This window comes from Camelus ferus, chromosome 2 (assembly GCF_009834535.1).
Source record: "Camelus ferus isolate YT-003-E chromosome 2, BCGSAC_Cfer_1.0, whole genome shotgun sequence".
In the NCBI taxonomy this organism is placed as follows: domain Eukaryota; kingdom Metazoa; phylum Chordata; class Mammalia; order Artiodactyla; family Camelidae; genus Camelus; species Camelus ferus.
In genome coordinates, this window is record NC_045697.1 from 85,138,610 (window position 1) to 85,157,018 (window position 18,409).

General features: G+C 40.3%; 1 long non-coding RNA gene across 1 annotated transcript; it reads right to left on the bottom strand.

The window, feature by feature from the left end:
- Positions 1 to 1,136: 1,136 nt before the first annotated feature.
- LOC116658236 lies at positions 1,137 to 18,147 on the bottom strand. Its single transcript, XR_004313508.1, has 3 exons — positions 18,138 to 18,147; positions 10,709 to 10,714; positions 1,137 to 1,215 (listed from the first exon to the last, which is right to left on the bottom strand). It is a non-coding gene; the product is annotated as an uncharacterized LOC116658236 (long non-coding RNA).
- Positions 18,148 to 18,409: the final 262 nt, after the last annotated feature.

An 18,409-nucleotide genomic window follows, 5' to 3' on the forward strand; every position in this document is an offset into this window, starting at 1 on the left:
TCCGCTCCAGGCCTCTCACCCAGCTCCTCATGGCTCGCTGGCAGTCTTTGGTGCTTGTTGGCTCGAAGCAGTACCCTAACCTCTGTCTTCATCTTCACATAGCTTTCTCCCTGTGTGCATGTTTGTGTCCAAATTTCCCCTTTTTCTAGGAGGTCAGTTTTATTGGGCTCACCCTAATGACCTCATTTTAACTTGACCACCTCTGTAAAGACCTGTCTCCAAATAAAGTCTCATTTTAGAGGGTTAGGACTTCCAAGATATGAATTTTAGGGAGGATACAGGTCAACCCATAGCAGTTATCTACTATTCTGTAACAAATTACTCTAAAATTTAGTGTCTTAAATAAATAATGTATTATCTCCCATGGTTTCTGTGAGTCAGGGGTTTGGGAGCAACGTGGCTAGACAGTTTTGGCTTGAGATCCCTCATGAGTTTGCTGTCAGATATCAGTCAGGGCTGCAGTCATCTTAAGGCTTGGCTGGGGTTGGGGGATCCACTTTCAAGGTGACTCACTCACATGGCTACTGGCAGGACGTCTCAGTTCCACTCCACCTAGACCTGTCCACAGGTTTGCTTGAGCATCTGGACAGCATGGAGTCTGACTTCCCCCAGAGCTAAGGATCCAAGAGACCAAGATGGAAGTTACAGTGCCACTTCACTGGATGTTATGTTGGCCTGGGTAGTATGGCTTCTCAGCTGGTCTCTAGAGTTCTTACAAGCATATTTGGCTCCTTGTATTGATGTGATCTCAGTGTCTTTGTCGGGGAACAAGGGCCTGAAACTTCCTAGTTTGTCATCTTGTTTCCAGTGTCACTTTTATAACCCAACTACAAAAATATTTTCAGTAAGTACTTACTAAATTGAATTTAATTTCCTTGGCAGTCCTTGCCTTAAAAACACTTAAAAAGAACTAGGGAAGAAAAATTCAGACTGGAATTAGAATATTGTAGCCAAATGAACTATATAAAATTGAATGTAAAAGAATATGTGTGGTCTGGTGGTGGTGGTAGGGGGAAACCTACCATTCTTTATATAGATGATTTCAACTTGGTGTTATTACCACTGAACACTTCCTGATGGAGCTCACGGGTAAGGGTTAAGAAACTAGAGATAATGTATTTTTTACTCAATAAAAAGAAAATTACATCAATATTATCACCTCATTAAGTCTGATTCCATGTTCAAATGTCACAGGTAACCAAAGCAAGCTCTCCCCTCGATGGCATAAATGCAGACAGTGTTCAACATTCATCTTAAATAGTAGAACTTAAGCCCAAGGATATTCCTTTATGACTTTGGACTTTGGAGAGATTCATATTTCAGCCCAAAGCAGGGCATTATTGATTGATTTACTACTGCAAAGAGATTTCCTTATTTCTCAAATCCACTAATAGAATGTTAGAATTAAAAAGCCTAACTTTTCAACTTATTATCATAAATTGTCCTAGGCAAGATTTAAGTCCATAGTCAGGTGAGTCAACTTTTTATTCCTTAGAATAATGGAATTAACAGACATGGATAATGATCATCGCTTGTAATGTCTCTAATTAAAATACAGGCGTGTGGTCTTGGATACTTTTCAGCTGTGATTCCTTGCCTTGAAAGAATTCATCAAGAAGAGGAGAAGTGAGAGAGAGAAGAAATGAGTGAAGACAGAGAAGGAGGGAGAAAGAGAGTAAAAGAGGGTGTGAAGCTAGGGAGGGATGGGACAGTAAATGAAAAAGCAAATAAGGGAGTAACGAGGAGGAAAGGAAGACGAGGAGGCAAGATGGTGTAGGACTATCATAAAGATTTAGTTACTCCACCAACAAAAACTGCAGGAAGTTCCAGGGAAATGTTCCCTATTATGATGTGTTGTATGTCACGTACGTCAGTAGATAGATAACTAGATAGTGGTAGAATATTAACCATTATTCTGGATCTCTCGCTCAGTGAGTCATCATTTGACATAGTGGAAGGCATTGAAACATGTTTGACTATAGGAAAAAAATACATAGAAAAATATTTCCCATTTTGCTTCAGCTGTACCAGTTTTAGGTGAATGTTTCAATAAATTTGACAATAGGTCTTTTAGATACAGCTTCAGAAGTGATTATTGAAGACATATCAATATTGTAAAATAGAAGATGTTTATCATTCATGTCTTTAAATATTTTACTTCCTATCTACCTTCATAATTTGTCAGAAATGAGTCAAATGTCATAACATTCGGAATAAAATGATGGAAGACATTTTCCTACCACATAACACATGTGGGATATTGTACTTACGTTAATCGGATCCATCTTCCAAATAAGCCAAATAAGTGCATTGACACATTTGACTCACATTTGTCTTGTTAATGCATCTTTAGAAAACATGTCCAATAAGCTGTATCTAAGCATATTTTTTCCACAAGGGGATTTAGACTAAAATACAAACAACAGTAATTGTGCCAACAAGGCAAAAATTCTTAAAGTGGAAGGCGGCATGGGACCGTCCAAGAGGAGTTTACAAACTCCACTCACCCAGATAAGGGCTGGAAGTGGGTCTGTGTTCAGAGAGGAGAGAGGGGCCTGTGCTGATGAAATAAACCACAGCACTTAACGCTGTTTCGTTTAGACTGTAAATGTGGGCAGATAATGTGGGCTAGAAACATTATTTCATCCGTGGGGCATGTGGTAATTATATCCACATTAAAGCACTTCTGCTAATCACACACACACGCGCTCGGCTTTGCCTTGGATGGGGTAGAGCTGACACCCAGGGACGCCGCACAGATTTGGGTACATCAGCACATCTCTCGCTGCGTGTGTCGCCTACCTGGGGGCTGCCGCAGCTCCTCTCAAATGGCTTCTCCTTCCCCCTACTCCCTGCATAGCAGATTACAACATAAACACAGCACGAGAACAGAAGTTTATAGTTGCAGGAGAGGAAGCCAGTCTGGCCGTTTTTATCAAGGATTGTTTCCCCTGAACTTAGTCTAAATTGGGCAATCTGAGTAGTTAGCTGGCACGGCCATTGACATAAAAGCCTATGGCAGAGCAGGATTAGTGACTCAAACTCAAACAAAGGCAGGCCCTGGGTATTGGGCCACCCCACAAGGTTGTCTTAAGTAGCTACCATGTGTTACACCCATACTAAGTGTTTTAAATGTACTTTTTCTTTAAATCTTCACAATCCCCCTATGTGAATAAATAATTATCTGTACTTATACCAGCGAGAAAACTGAGACTCATAAAGGATAAGTAACTTGCCTAGAATCAGGATTCAAATCCTGTACAATTCAGAACCTCGGCTGCCTCCACTGCACTCTGGGCCATATTAGGAGCCATAAGAATTGAAAAAGTAATTATGCCCCACTGTCTCTAACCACCACCATAACATGTAGCTCAGAATAAAATAATATTTTAAAAAATATCACAAGATTACAACGTAAGCCTAAATTGAAAATACTTCAATTCTAGATCTGTTTGTAAATCCTGGATAAATTCATTGACTGTGGGCTTTTCAGAGTGTTTCCACTCAGTTCCCCTGTTTGCTGGTGCCCTGAGGGAGTACCGGGCAGCCAGGTGGGGAATCTGGCATTGACTCTCCCCTGTCGCTGTCTTCAGGGAAGATGTCTTCATGTACCACTGAGAAGACAGACACTCCTGAGCCTTGTGTGTTCTCACTGGTGTTTTCGCCTTTTCTGCCTCGAGAGTCAGTGGAAGTCACATTTGGTGTGCTTATTTTGAAGCTCGCCCAGATCCCTGTGGGGCTTAAAGAGATTAAGCCCTTGTGATAGCCAGATTGTTGGTATTTAATGCTCCATTACTCACCCTTCTGCGGGGGCCCAGAAAGCAGGTTGGCAGACAGCGATGCGGACGCAAGTCCAGTTGTGAGGCTCTTCAGTGCCAGATGTGTCAGAGTGACCCCTGAATGGGAAGCATGTGCTTTCCAGGAACGTGATGGGGAGAAGTCCATACATTTGCCTTGTCTTAATGTTCTGTTTGGCCATTACAGGATCAAAGGCCAGATGATTTTCACAGGCACTGTGCCATGTGCCCTTTCTCAAACCAAATGCTGGTGAGAGATATTTTTGGTGGTACTGGGAGACACTTCTCCATGTGTCCCCTGCATTTCCACATGTCTTATAAACAGAGGCATGGGCTCCCTTTGTTCTGGAATATCTTTTCAAAGACGTTAGTTTAGCAAACAGCCCAGAAGAGAGAGATCATGCTCCCTCCTAAGGAAAGGGCAGGTTTGATTACTGTCCAGTATGTCCAGTGTAATAAAAGCAGTGTCTCCCTCTGGAGCTAAGCAGGCAGACTTCCTGCCCGTTATAAAAGATTTGGTTTCCCTAAACTCAGGGTTTCTCTTTCCTAACACAACTTTGTGCACATGCAGGTGTCACCTGGCCTTCTTCACATTGTCCATCTGACACGGGGGTCAGGAACTGAGGCAAAATACTCTGGCTATTGCTATTGTTATGAGTAATAAACAATCTTTTGTTTCTGACCCAGGAGTCTTGGATCTTCTGCCAGCATCCATGAACCTGGTAGGGTAATTTGTTACCTTGTAGGTAAAGGGTAAAATTTCAGACCCTTCAGAGTTCTTGACAGATCATTTTCAGGTCTTACCATTTTATAAAGGCATATGTGTTATATGTTTGAATATGTGTATATAAGTATTTATTTACCTACCTGTATGTTTGTACATGTAATAAAACTATATTGTTATATATAAATGTCTACCCAAAAATCTCATTTTGTAATTTTTAATGTGACAACTACATCTTCATCACTTGAAAAAAAGTGCCTTCTTTTTTAGACCTATTTATAAAGACAGAACTCAGAATCATTTTCAGTCCTTTAAAAGCTATTCTCCAGGTGCATTTATTACCGATTAGCATGGCAATAACTAGTCCCTGAGCTTCAAAGAGAAGGAAACAATGGACTTTTTTTGGTCAAAACTGCATAGCAAATAAATGCTCTTTTAAATTGTGCATTAGCAAGTCCATTATAATTTTGTCGTAGGCTATTTTTGTTTATCTTAGAAAAGATGTGGTGTATTGGTGCGAGTGGTGATGATAATGAATGTGTTATAATAGTGAACATGCTGTCTCTTAGCTCCAGAAAACTCTGAAACCTCAAAAAAGGTTTTGTGGGATACAATTACGCCGTCATAGAGTGAAGACAGTGAAGGACGACGTCTACTCCCAAGCCCTAGACAGCATCTGAAGCCCCCTTAGAAGATCACTGAATACAAATTATCCATCACATTCAGCTCCAGAAAGAGAAAAGTCATTCTCTGGAAGCACCCTCATTCAAATATTTGATAGACAAAATTTTTTGAATTCTTTATCATATTGAAGGAATATTTGTTCCCTGAATTTCACATCTGCTTCTGCTTATTTTTGTTTGTTTTTTGTTCGTTTTGTTTGTTTTTTGGGGGGTGTTATTATGTTTGTTTGTTTGTTTGTTTTTAGAGGAGGTACCAGGATTGAACCTAGGACCTCATGCATACTAAGCATGCACTCTGTCATTTGAGCTATACCTACCCCTGACATCTGTTTCTGCTTCTGATAAAACCAAATTTCTACTAATGGATTCCAACGTCATTGCTGACATTCACCAGTTTGTGAAATCTATCTAACACCTAAAACATCAGTTTCCTCATCTGTATAACAGGCACAAATACTGGCCATTTCCTTGCCTAAGTTGAAGGTAAAATGAGCTTTAACACATAGAAAGTGCCCAGGAGGTAGAGGTTACAGCTATTACTCACCTTCATTTTTTAACCTTTTTTAAATTGAAGTATACAGTTTACAATGTTGTGTTAGCTTCAGGTGTACAGCAGTGATTCAGTTTTATATATATATATATATATATAATATACATATATATACATGCTTTTTCAGGATACTGTCATTCCCTGTGCTGTACAGGAGGTCCTCGTTGCTCACCTTCACTTTATGGCATGCTTGCAGGTGACAGCATTGTCGTTTCTTAGTGGCGATGTTGGGGTGATGGTTTGGTCCAGTGTGTACCACATTACAATGTATCTCACTCCGTTCCTAGATCACATCCACCCGCTTTCACATTAAAACAGTCTTGGTTTTAATATTCTGTGGGTTATAGTTTTTGGTTTAGTTTTGGTTTAAAGATAGTATGAGGTTTCCCTATGGAAATGGGTTTTTCTTTCTATTTTTAGACAAATTATTAAGTTAATATGAGGACCCTCCACTAGTGAATACCTTTGTTCAGTCTGTCACTCTTGTATGGCTCCTTATAAAGCGTCTTAGGTTTCTAAGCTTTAAAAAAAGGAAAAAACATTTAATTATTGTAGTTAGGTTTACATTTTTACTGAAAAAATAGAACTTCAGAGCTATACACCTCAGGTAATTAGAATCTCACTAATCTTTATGCTTGACTACACATTTATTTTGAATGTGAAAAGAGTTTATATTTGAATGTGCCCTCAGTCTCTTAAATATTTTGAATATGGGTACCAATACACCTCCATTCATTCCGAAGACACATACATATCCTACCATACTAACATATACATTATAAAATACATGAAACTATGAATCTTAGAGGAGTTTGAAATTTAAGTCTATAACTTTAATTTATTAACTATAGTTAATGACAGTGGATGTAAATCCTTATTTCAAATAATCTTGATAATTTCAAACTGCTGTGGCTGTTATCTCAGAAGATCTGATTAGATAAGGATTGTTCTTATCTATTGTTATGTGGTTGACAACGAGACAATAGAAATAGGTGTCAGCATTACTATTTCTTTGTTGGTTGTTTTTACTTGCATTGTTGGTATTATTATTAATCCGTGATTTATTTATAGAGTTTTTTAAGGCATGTGTTCATTTTGTGAGGTACAGTAATCAAAACTGGAATAACAATCCATCAATCTGGTTAAGTACATGCCTGGCAACAGGCTGAAAGCAAACGTGTGCGTGAGAACCCGAGATGAATCTCTCCACGATGTGGAAATCTCACTTCACCTGCTTTATGTGACATGTGACCTTCCCATGTATGGACTGAGTAAGGAGACTCGTGCAGTCTCTGTGTTGAAAATGAATTAGGCTTTTTCTTTTTTTTACAGTTGAGTCGTCTATCAATAGAAATTGTAATACTATCTTGCAACTCCAGGGAGTCATGTTTCTTACGTTCGTGCATGCTCCGGAGATCTTCTATTGCATTACACAGGGATCTCTGCCTTATTAAGGTGTAGAACTTGGAAGTGTACTGTCTATGTACAAACTCCCACCTTTTTGTTTGTTTTTGGAGGAGGAGTAATTAGGTTTATTTATTTGCTCGTTTGTTTGTTTTTAATGGAGGCACTGGGGATTGAACCCAGGGCTTCATGCATGCTAGGCACACACTACCACTGACGCGCCCACCTTCTATAGAAAGAACATGCCTGAGCAATAGTTACATCATCGTTTGGGAGGAGGCTGGTCACCCTGAGGCTACAGCTTAGACTGGGAGCTGCAAGACCTACAGCTGCCAAGCCAGTGAGAGGAATGTGTACAGCATGGAATCCGACTGACACAGGCAACTCGCTTAGGCGTTTCAAGCTAACAAACAGACCTCCTAGCGATCTGGTTGACTTATGAAGTCCACCTACACTGGCAAAATGCACTGCAGATAAATTGTCACGCTCACCTTTTATCTGGGGACCGTACTGGTTACAGGAGGTGACACAACACTGCATGATGAGAAACCAGAAAAATGGATGATTTGGGGGATGTCTCGTGGTGTGGGATTTGTCCCAGAAACTCACTTTCTGAAGTGGCCCCTGAGTAGCAATTTAGAACATACATTAATTCAGTAGTAGCTGAGCAAAAGTGATCAAGATTTCCCAGGGGAATTAAGGTTCCAGATTGTTTCTCAAAGGGTTGCATCAATTAAAGTCATCTTTTTGGTCAGCTGTGACCCATGATTAATTGGAGTGATCCAAATTCCTGCAAGCCTTGTGTCACACACTTCTTTGCTTCCCCGTCTGTTTTGTCCAAAGTGTTGACCAACAAGCCCCACTTGCTGTAGCTCATCAGAGTTAGAGTAAATGTCTCACTATGGGTTAGAAAGAAACACTGAAGACGTCAGAAATAATGACACATAAGCCAGTGGCAAACACAGTGATTTAGTAAAGAGACAAGCTGTGGAGCAGACAAAAGGGAGACCTAATTAAGTTCCATTCTCTTCAGTAGTGTGTGAAATGCAAAGATCTACTAGCTCGAACCAATTTACATGTAAATGTTGAATCTTATACCCACCAGAATCCGAAGCAGGTAGACTGCTTTACCTTTAAAAGAAACTGACAACTGATCAACCAAATAAGATTTAAAAACATTAGGGGAAATTAAAAATGGATGTATGGAGGAGAATGATGGGAATTTATTCACTGATGTGGAGCCTCTTAGAATGAAACTTCTTATTTTCATCTTTTTAAAAAAGAAAATCCCACATTATCCAGCAGATGATGCATAGAGAATTATTGTCCATCTCAGGCTTTTTGAGGTTTTCAGTCACTTAATGCTCTTAACTAACTTCCATCAAACATTTCCACAGATAAAATCCTTTCTAAGCCACCTAAATCCTTGTTGGAATATATGGAAGATTTATAAAAAATGAAGATGTTATACTTTGCAGCCCTATATCAATGCTGCCAACGTGTATATCCACAGCCCCCCGGCCATCCCCACGTCCCGGGTGTGGATGACTTCATGCTATAGGGAACCTTTGCATTTTGCTAGGTGTTTGTGGTATTTTCAGAATTGGTGCTGCCCCCTTAAGATGCAGCAAATGTACTGCTCAACGATAAAACTTATTTCTCAGGAGTTCTGTGGGTTTTGTTTGAATCTGCTAGTTGTACTGAACTGGCAAAGAAATAGTGAAAATAGTTCTCAAAGACTTTTCAGTATGGGAAATAAGATAATCAAAATAATTATAGTTAATGTGCAAGTTGATAATAGTTGCTATTCTAGGGGAAATTTTATTTGGAACCACTGAGGTGTGTTAATGATTCAGACTTTCTGCAGCAGGCAGCTGGACAGATTGCAACTGACCACGGGCTTGTAGCAGGAAGACTCGGGACAAACATGTAAGTAAGTTAATTACAATGAAAAAACCAATAAATCAAATTGAATAAGGCTTTCCATCTTACTCTTCAGAAGGTTTCCCGTTATTTCAAAATGCACTGTCTTAAGTGGAAGAGAGAAATACTGTCTCCCTGCAGAGTTTTCCTGCAGGGAGATTAACCAGAGCTACTGCTCAGGACCAGCAGTAATTTCTCCTACAGCATATATTTTATAGGAAAAATAAATCTGGAAAGTCTTGGATATTTAGTTGAATTTCCCAAAATAAACCCCTGATAAATGAATGAGATTTGAAGCATCTCACTCTCTCTTTTTACAGCCTTTGAGAAAGTTTAAAATTAAAACTGGAAGGAGTGTGGCAAGAGGTTGAAGTCAGAAAGCAGCTCTTACTCAGTCCATTCAATATTTCTTTATCGAATATACATTATGGACCAGTTATTATTCTAGTTGTCTGAGCCTGATTTTATCTTATATACAAATATAAATCATTTTGCATCATTTTTTTAAATTGAAGCATAGTCAGTTCCCGTGTGTCCATTTCTGGTGTGTACAGCACAATGTCCCAGTCGTGCATATACATACATACATTTGTTTTCATATTCTTTTTCTTTAAAGGTTATTACAAGATGCTGAGTACAGTTCCCTGTGCTATACAGAAATTTGTTTATCTATTTTTATGTATAGTAGTTAATATTTGCAAATCTTGGACTCCTAACTTTAGCATAGTTTTAATATATACTGAATTTTCCTGGAACACAGCTACTATTTGAAATATGATTGCATGTTTTGTTCTTTGTCCTGAAGTTTTCCAAAAGCTGCTCACCATTTCTAAAAATCAGATTGAAGATGGCAGTGCTGCTCACGGCCTTTCACTCACCCGCACAGCACCCCTGGCTCAGTCTGCATCTGTGCACCTACTCACCTGATTCCGCCTGGATATCCAATTATTCCAGCAGCATTTGGTGAAAAGACAGCCCTCTCTCCACTGAATTTCCTTTGCACCTTTATGGGAAAGCAGTTGTCCCTGTATATGTGGGACTATTTCTGGGCTTTCTATTTTTTTTCTGTTGATCTATTTATCTAGTACTTCTGTCAATACTGTCTATTTTAACTACTATAGCTTGAAATTAGATAGTGGAAGTCTACCAATTTTTAATTCTTTTTCAAGATTGTCTCAGCTATTCTTGATCATTTGCATTTCTATATGACTTTTAGAATCACCTAATTGGTTTCTCAAAAAAAATTTTTTTGTCTGGATCGTGTTGAATCTGTAGATCAATTTAGGAAAAAGTAACATTTTGACAATATTTAGTCTTATGACCCATGAGCAAAGCATATTTCTTCGTTTATTCAGGTATTTAAGCTTTTTCACAGCAATGTTTTGTAGTTTACATATCTTGCCAATTTTTATTTGGTTTATCTCAAAGTATTTTGTATTTTTGATCCTGTTTTAAATGCATTTGTTTTATTTTAATTTCTTGTTGTTCATTCCTAGTGTATGGAAATAGAATTGGTCTTTGTATAATGATCACAACCTCGCTAATCACACTTGTTAGTGAGTTGCTTTTTGTAGGTTCTGTCAGGTTTTCGACATAGATAACCATGCTATCTGTGAACAACGCTGACCAGAACCTCCAGTACAATGTCCAGTAGAAGTGATAAGAGGAGACATCAGTCTTATTGCTAACCTCAGGGGAAAGCATCTGTCTTTCACCATGAAGTATGATGCTAGCTATTGATCTTTGCTTATGAGCTATATTTGGTTGAGGAAAGTCCCCTTCTATTCTTAGTTTGCCAAGAATTTTTATCAGTTGTTGATATTGAATTTTGTCAAATGCTTTTTCTGTGTCTACTGAAACGATCATTTTTCTTTTTTACTTTGTTAACGTCGTGAATTACCTTGATTTTCAAATGTTAAGCCAACCTTGCATCCCTTGGCGCCAGTCCCACCTACTGACTCAGGTTGATGCAACTTGAGAGAAGAAGCATCCACCATCTGAGGTGTGTCAGCCAAGTTGGAAGGTGAAGCAAACATTCAGAAAAAAAGTAGAAGCTATAGGAAAGAGATGCAGTTTCAGCAGACATAGGAGAAGGGTTAGGGCAGTAGATGGGAGGACCCTGGGGTTGGCCAAGGGTGAGTGATGTAGTCTGTATTAGGAACAAGAATGTTCAGAGCATTATAAGGATGAAAGTATGGTAGAGTATTTAGTTGTTTGGAAAGCTTACATCATGGAAATTGACTGAAAATGCATGACTTGGATGCTCTGAGAGTCCAGGAGCCCAGAGAATCATCCTTTGGAAGGTGTCAGTTGTAGCAACTGCATTCTCTGCAACACTTGACTGCTGCACATTCTACACAACCATTGATACCATGGTCTGTGTGTGTGTAGGTTCTTGGGGTGAAGCAGGTCCCAGGGACTGTGATATCTGGCACTGCCTAGGCTGGAGAGGACCACAGAGACTCAAGCCTGATATATGTGTAGAATCTGAAGTACAGAACTCCTGTTCCTGTCTCGTTTTAGCAGGACATTGTCTACATAACCTCCCACCAGTCGTTGCTAGCTTCGCTGCTGATATTCCATCCCTGAAACTCACTCAGCATCTGGGCATCCGCTCCTTGCCAGCACAATTCCATGAAGCCAAGTGTCTTGCAGTCAGTTCCTGGACTTCTGTCACTGGGCACTACCTATCTGCAATAATATTGGTGCCGCTTAGGCTTCCAACTTGCATGACACGAGCAGACTAAGCATCTATTTCTAGACACTTCGACTGGTATGTTATGCCTACGGGAATCTTCTTTGTATCATACCTCTGTCCACCTCCCCTATTACAGTGGGTTGTTCTAGCCCCTTCCGTTACCACTGAAGTTAATTTTCTATATCCAATTGCATCCCAAGATAGAAATAACATTGCAAAGCATAAAGGTCTTTTGAATGATTGTATTTTGGAAATGTCTGCCACTGCTCTCTTCCATTGCTGAGTTAACACTGCATAGTTCTCTGATCAATAATAGCATTATACTCACACTTACTCATTCTTATCTCTGAATAGATGTATTTAAGTCATACTTGAAGGGTTACTATGCTAGACCAGAGTAAAATGGATCGAGTTTAACTTCCATTTTGGTCACTGCCTGGTCTTTGGTACATAAAGGTAAGCAGAGAAACAGAAGTATGATAAGCACTCATGAGTATGATCCATTTCACAATTAAATGTCCTGTCCAGGTGGGACACAATTGGTCGCTACCTGCCATAGCCCTGTAATAGGCAAACCTCCAGGGCTGACAGACCATTCTGGATTTCTTGACTTCTTCAAAGTGCAGGTTATCCCCCAAACTACCAATCACATCTGCAAACATATTTTAAAAAGTCGTGGATGAGTCTGCTGGAAGCTGTCCTTGGACGTGGGACTACAGATGCCTGTAATGGCTCCACTCCCAGGCAAGATGCGGTCCATCGTGCGAGTTGCTGTGGAACACAGTACGTTCTGTTCTCTGTGGAATCTCAGTGTTAGAAGCCAGTGACTCCTTGAGCAGCTCTTTCTCTTTACTAATTAAATGCTAAATTAAGTAAAAAAAAATTTGACTTTAGAAATTGGAATTTTCTGAGTGAGAAATAGTTAAGGGCTTCCCCTTTTAAACCTTGCAAGGTAAATTCCCCATACCCAAATTCTCACAAGCTGTAAAATCTACTGTCACATAGCACATGGAAAGGACATTAAAAACAACTTGAGCCAACCTCCTTAGGCTGGGTCTCATGAGTTGTTTTAAAAGATAACCTTTAAACCCTTTGGTTCTCTGAAATACAGAAAGTGAAATTCATTTTGAGACTATTGTAATTTTTCCAGGTTTGAGAACCTAAGAAAATAGTTAGTTACTTAAAACTCTCTTAGGACATTTCTGTATAAAGCTTTCCAAGTGCAGGCACACGCATGCGCGCACACTTACACACACACACACACACACACACACACACACACACACACAGAGGATACACCTCCAGAGTGTAGTCTAGCTGTGGAGTCACCTTCGTAAATTTTAAATAAAATGAAAGTCTTAAACATTCACCTGAGGATACAAATTTTGGAAGACGCAGAATATATTGGTTCTTATTTTATTTTTGTGGTTCTTCTCAGCATTGTCAAGGGGACAGTATTGGTTATCTACGGCTGGATAACTTAATATCTTAAAATAGTACCAACTGTTTATATTTCTCACAATTTTGTGGTTAGTCTGAGATGGTTTCTGCTGCAGGGCTTGTGTGGGCTCAACCATGTGACCGCGGTTCGCTGATGGGCTGGCTGGGGGTTGGATTCAGCTGGGACAGTTGAGTCTCTCAGTATGTTATCTTCAACCTTCAAGAAGCCTAGACTGCTTTAATGATGGTGGTTGTGCTGCATCTGAGAGGGCAAACTCTCACGTGTAGGCAATTCCCACATGTCTGTCACTGACCCGTGGCCAAAGCAAGCCTCACAGCCAAGCCCGGGCAGTGTTTGTGTGACGGGGTTTCATCTGTCAGCCTGGTTGGGCTGTCATACTCAGTGATTTAACCAAACGCTAACCCAGGTGTTGCTGTGAAGGTATTTGATAGATGTGATTAATGTCTATAATCAACTGACTTTAAGTAGAGGAAGTTACCCTTAATACTGTGCGTGGCTCTTACCGGCCGTTTGGAGGCCTGAAGAGCAAAAACTGAGATTTCCCAGAGAATAAGAAATTCTGCTTCAAGATTGCAGCATCAGCCCCTGCCTAAGTTTCCGGCCTTGCCAGTCCCCATACCTTCAGACCCAATTCCTTAAAATAAATCCCTTAATTTGTATCCTTGTGATCTGTTTCTCTGAAGAGCGCTGACTGATCCAGTGGGGACTACACACAGGAGCAGATGCTGAGAAGCCTGATACAGCCGGGTCATTACTGTCACAATCTACTGCAGTTTGTCCTTGGCTCTGGTGTTATTTTGTGTCCTCCAATAAGCAGTTTACAAGATGGAATTAGAAAGGTGTTAGATTTTTTAGAGGAAGGATCTGCGAAAGATAGAGGGGGGGGTAGCCAGAGAAGGAAAGAAGCACCTTAAGGCTGTGATCTGGATCTGACACCTGTGAATGAGGAAGAAAGAGGGCTGAGCAGGAGGTGTCTCGGACTGCAAGGTGGTTCTAAGAAGGCTTCGTCTGGGCTCATGGGGCCGAAGTTGCCCATCAGGGGTGTCCTGGGGCTCAGGGAATGGGCCTCCATTAGCACTCATGCAGTTTGCGTGAGAAGCACTGCCCCACCGTGAAAGCAGGTGGGGACCCAAAGGGGTGGTAGCTCTCCCCACAGCAGAAGCTCTGAGTAGTGCTTTTTCATGGCTGCCACAGCCCCCAGTGATTCATGGTCCTTCCACAGTCAAAATACACTTAACTCTCTTCAAGACTCCAAAGTCCCATTCAGTCATGGCATCAGGCTTACGGTCCACCACTTCATGATCTGCATCAGGTCCAGGCACAGCTGAGGATCCCCAGATGCAGCTCTTCTTTATCCAGAGATCGGAGCAGAAGGTTGAATTATCTGTTCCCAGTCACTTAATACAGAACAGTGAGATGGGGATGGATAACTGCGATAGATGCACCCCTTCAAAAAGATGAATGGGGTTCCGTTTCTGGGAAAAATGGAATGGGAGTGTCTCTCCAGGAAATACAGCTATCAAACCTGAAGAGAATGCATGGAGCTCAAGAAATCTGAAAAGTAAATACCAGCAAGTAGCTTGGGGAAGGTCAGAATTCAAGTCCAAACCACTCCATGGGGAGTATGCCACGTCTCCCCTCCTGGTATCCCCCAGCTAACTAAAAGTGGGCATGAGAGGGCAAATAGAGGGACTCCTGTGGGCTTGGTGCCAAAAAAGCAGGAAAGGAAACACATTAGACTCAGAGAGAGTATGGAAATGCCCCTCTTTCCCTTTCCTTCATCTTGTTCTCTCACACTCCAACCTCTAAGTTATCCCATGGTGATGGGACACAGCCAGAAACACGAGGCTGCAGGAACCGAAACCCTGAGAGAGTAGAAATGTGCCCCCTGCCCAGTGGTGCTGCCATAACAAGAGGGCGGTCCAAGCCCAACTGCTTTCTCCGCATGTCCTGCTCACTGACTGGGGATGTTGATGAAATTGCAGAAGTACACAGCAGAGCAGGGTAATATTGAGCTGGAGGACCAAAATGAGGCGCTCTAGGGAACTGGAAAGAACCAGAAGGATTATAGAGAGGGAGGGATCAGAAAAGCAACCTCATAACATTGTTTATGAACCCGTGGGCCCATCTCTAAACTGCGTGTGTAGATCTGATCCTCCTTAGCATGCCAAAGATTCTAAGAACTGAAATGAGGATATGCTGCTATCCAGGTCCAAGTCTGACCACTGCGTGGTACATGTGTGGATAGACCCGAATAGCACTGCAAAACACACTGCCAAGGATTTGAAAACTGAGTGGGAACTGGCATTGGAACTGTAGACTACAGAAGGAAGACTGGAACTTGTGAGCTAACCCCAACCAACGTGCCTCCCTGCTAAAACAGAAATATCAACATCCTCCAAAGGATTTAAACGAGACCCAAAGTCTCGTAATATTTGAAACGTCCAGGGTACAGTCCAAAATCACAAAACAAAGAACCAGGAAAATCTCAAGTCACATGGGAAAAGAAAATGAACTGATGACGAACACATACCAGCGCCAACATGACACAGATGCTGAAATCATCTTACATCAAGCAATCGAGAGCGCTCCTGGAGCCAACTGAAAAACAAGTTCGCAGCAAAGAAACAGAATATTGTATTAATTGGGGTTCTCCAGAGAAAATTATGCCCATTCTTCCCTTTCAACAAATGGGAAAACAATTGTTTTCACCTCTGGATTTGTTCCATGTCTAAAATATAATTCCTTTCTTTCTACCCTTTCTCTCTCCCTTTCTTCTTTCCTCTTTCCTTCCTTCCAAGTATGAGAGAAATGTAGACTTATTTAACTTTGATTTCAGGTAAAATATATTTTGTAACAAAATTCTCAGAGATTTGTTATAGTATACCTTTGTTAAAATGTTTCCTCACTCAAAACAAAAGTATAGGATATTTTGTGGTTCTAACTGATTGTCTTATGTCTGATTAAAACATGAAATTTGGTTATGTACTGTTCGTTTCAATTTTGTATGTATATTTTAAATTCCCATATGATATGTGTGTGCATTTGCAACAGACCATCTAGGAAACAAGCTAAAAATGTTATTTATAAAAGGTGAAATAGACAAGGAATGTGGAAATAAGCTATTAGTATGTCTCTGATCATTAACTTTCTGTAACACTCATCTCAAATTCAGTGACTTGGTCCCCTCCCCAAAATATGTTTTACTTACTTCTCTGACTCTGTAAATTTTGCTCTAACTGAACACTAGTTTTAATGTACTCATTGAATATTAATATGAATATGCACCATCATATGTATGTACATGAGTTACAAATCACTCCTTTAAAGGAGTACTGAATGCGTGAAACATTTAGAAGGTCCTATCCTTTTCCAGGTATGGATAAAATTCAGACTCAGAATTGGTGTTGTATAAGTGTAATGTGACTGACTGATTTCCAGTAAGAGGAGAAGAAGTCAGGAGATGGGGGCTTAATCTCAAGTCCGTCTGTAATATAAAAGCCTTAGGAAAGACATTTGAGATCTTAAATTGCAATAGTCTCATCTGAAATTTTAACTCCAACCTATCCATTTTCAGAAGGGCATCGTTGTACTCCTGCCTGTAGGGCATCCATTTGGAATTCCTCTCTTAATCGCTCTCTCAGGACCTGTAGTACGCAGTAAGTCACACTCCCTTCACAGAGTCGGCACCATCAGGGGTGAGCTCTGTAACTCGGAAGACTATGGAATAGTTCCTCTCAGTATGAAGCCAACTGGCTCGGCTCACATACTTAGTCTAATAACACCCCAATCAACTAAATTCATCTGCCCCAATTTCATATTTTACAGTGAGAACAGAAAGGATACAACATAATATCCTAAATATCATAATTTGGGTCTGGGAACAATACCAACTTGTCACTCTCAAAACCCAGCTGAGCGGGAAACGGGAGACTACACAAAGCAGTGCAGCAGCTGAAATAGCACGAGAAATGGACTCCACGGGGGAGGAGCAGGGAGGCTGGAAGTGACGCTTAGGAGTGTTGTCCTCGACACTGCTGTTTCTATGTTGTGTTCTGGAGAAAGCAGTGCATTTGCCAGTTCAAAGGCAAGCTACGAACAGTTATTTTACTTATGTGGTAAACCTGATTACCAAAAGTAAGGTTGGGAGAAGATTTCCTACATTTCTGTAGTAAAACTCGACTTATGAGAGTCAAAAGTAGTGGTTGGTTAATTTCCACAAAACTTAATTTTTTGGAATTTCTATTACTCTATGTAATATTGCATACAAGACGCATCAGTCTGCCAACTTAAATAAAAGTTGTAGAATCAATTAAACGTGGTACTGCTCCTCATCTCCATATTTTATACTCCTGCTTAGCATAGGAACTATACAGTTTGCTTTGATTTCATAAAAGCTAATTTCAGACCTTCTTTTGTTCATCAAAGGCAATTTCAGCTCTCCAGATGCTAATACTTTAGAAAGGGAAAAAATAAGAGTCGGAGGCCAATGCACTTCCCTTTTTACAGGTTGCTTTATCAAATATTAAAGAATGAACAAAGGAGGGATTGTTTCAACAGTTAAATCCCAATAATGGTGGTGCACTCATTCAGATTTCAGCAGTCATACCTGTGTGCATGGTATTGAAGCCCCTGGAATACTTTTTAAGGAATCCCTTTTGTTTCCAGTTGCATTATCAGCAGCTACCTTGGATCAGCAAGAACCATACAAAGGAGGGTCTTGGATTATGTCTACAACGTCAGGCTTTTACCAGATTTACACGTTGGTGATGATGAATTTCACATGCTAGGTGCAAAGAGCAAATTTTTCCCTCAGACTCTGATAAAAGCCCAGTAAGCCGCCATATGAAGGCTGCCTGAGACTGGGAAAGGCAGGACGAATCCAGCATCACAGACGGAAAAGCACACAGCATTGTCAGACAGGATAAGAAAAATGTGAACTCTTACCATAGGTCGTTTATTAGAAACACATCTAAAATTTACATATAAATTTACATATACTCACAGAAAAGTCTTCAGTAGAAGAATGAGGGGAAGAAAGGTATGCCAGTCAGACAAGATGTAAAAGATATCAGACAAAATTAACTTTCAATAAAAGAGAATTATTTGATGTTCCCCAAGAAGACAAAATTTTAAAATAAGGTGTCCACTATGAGCTGGCGTTCTTT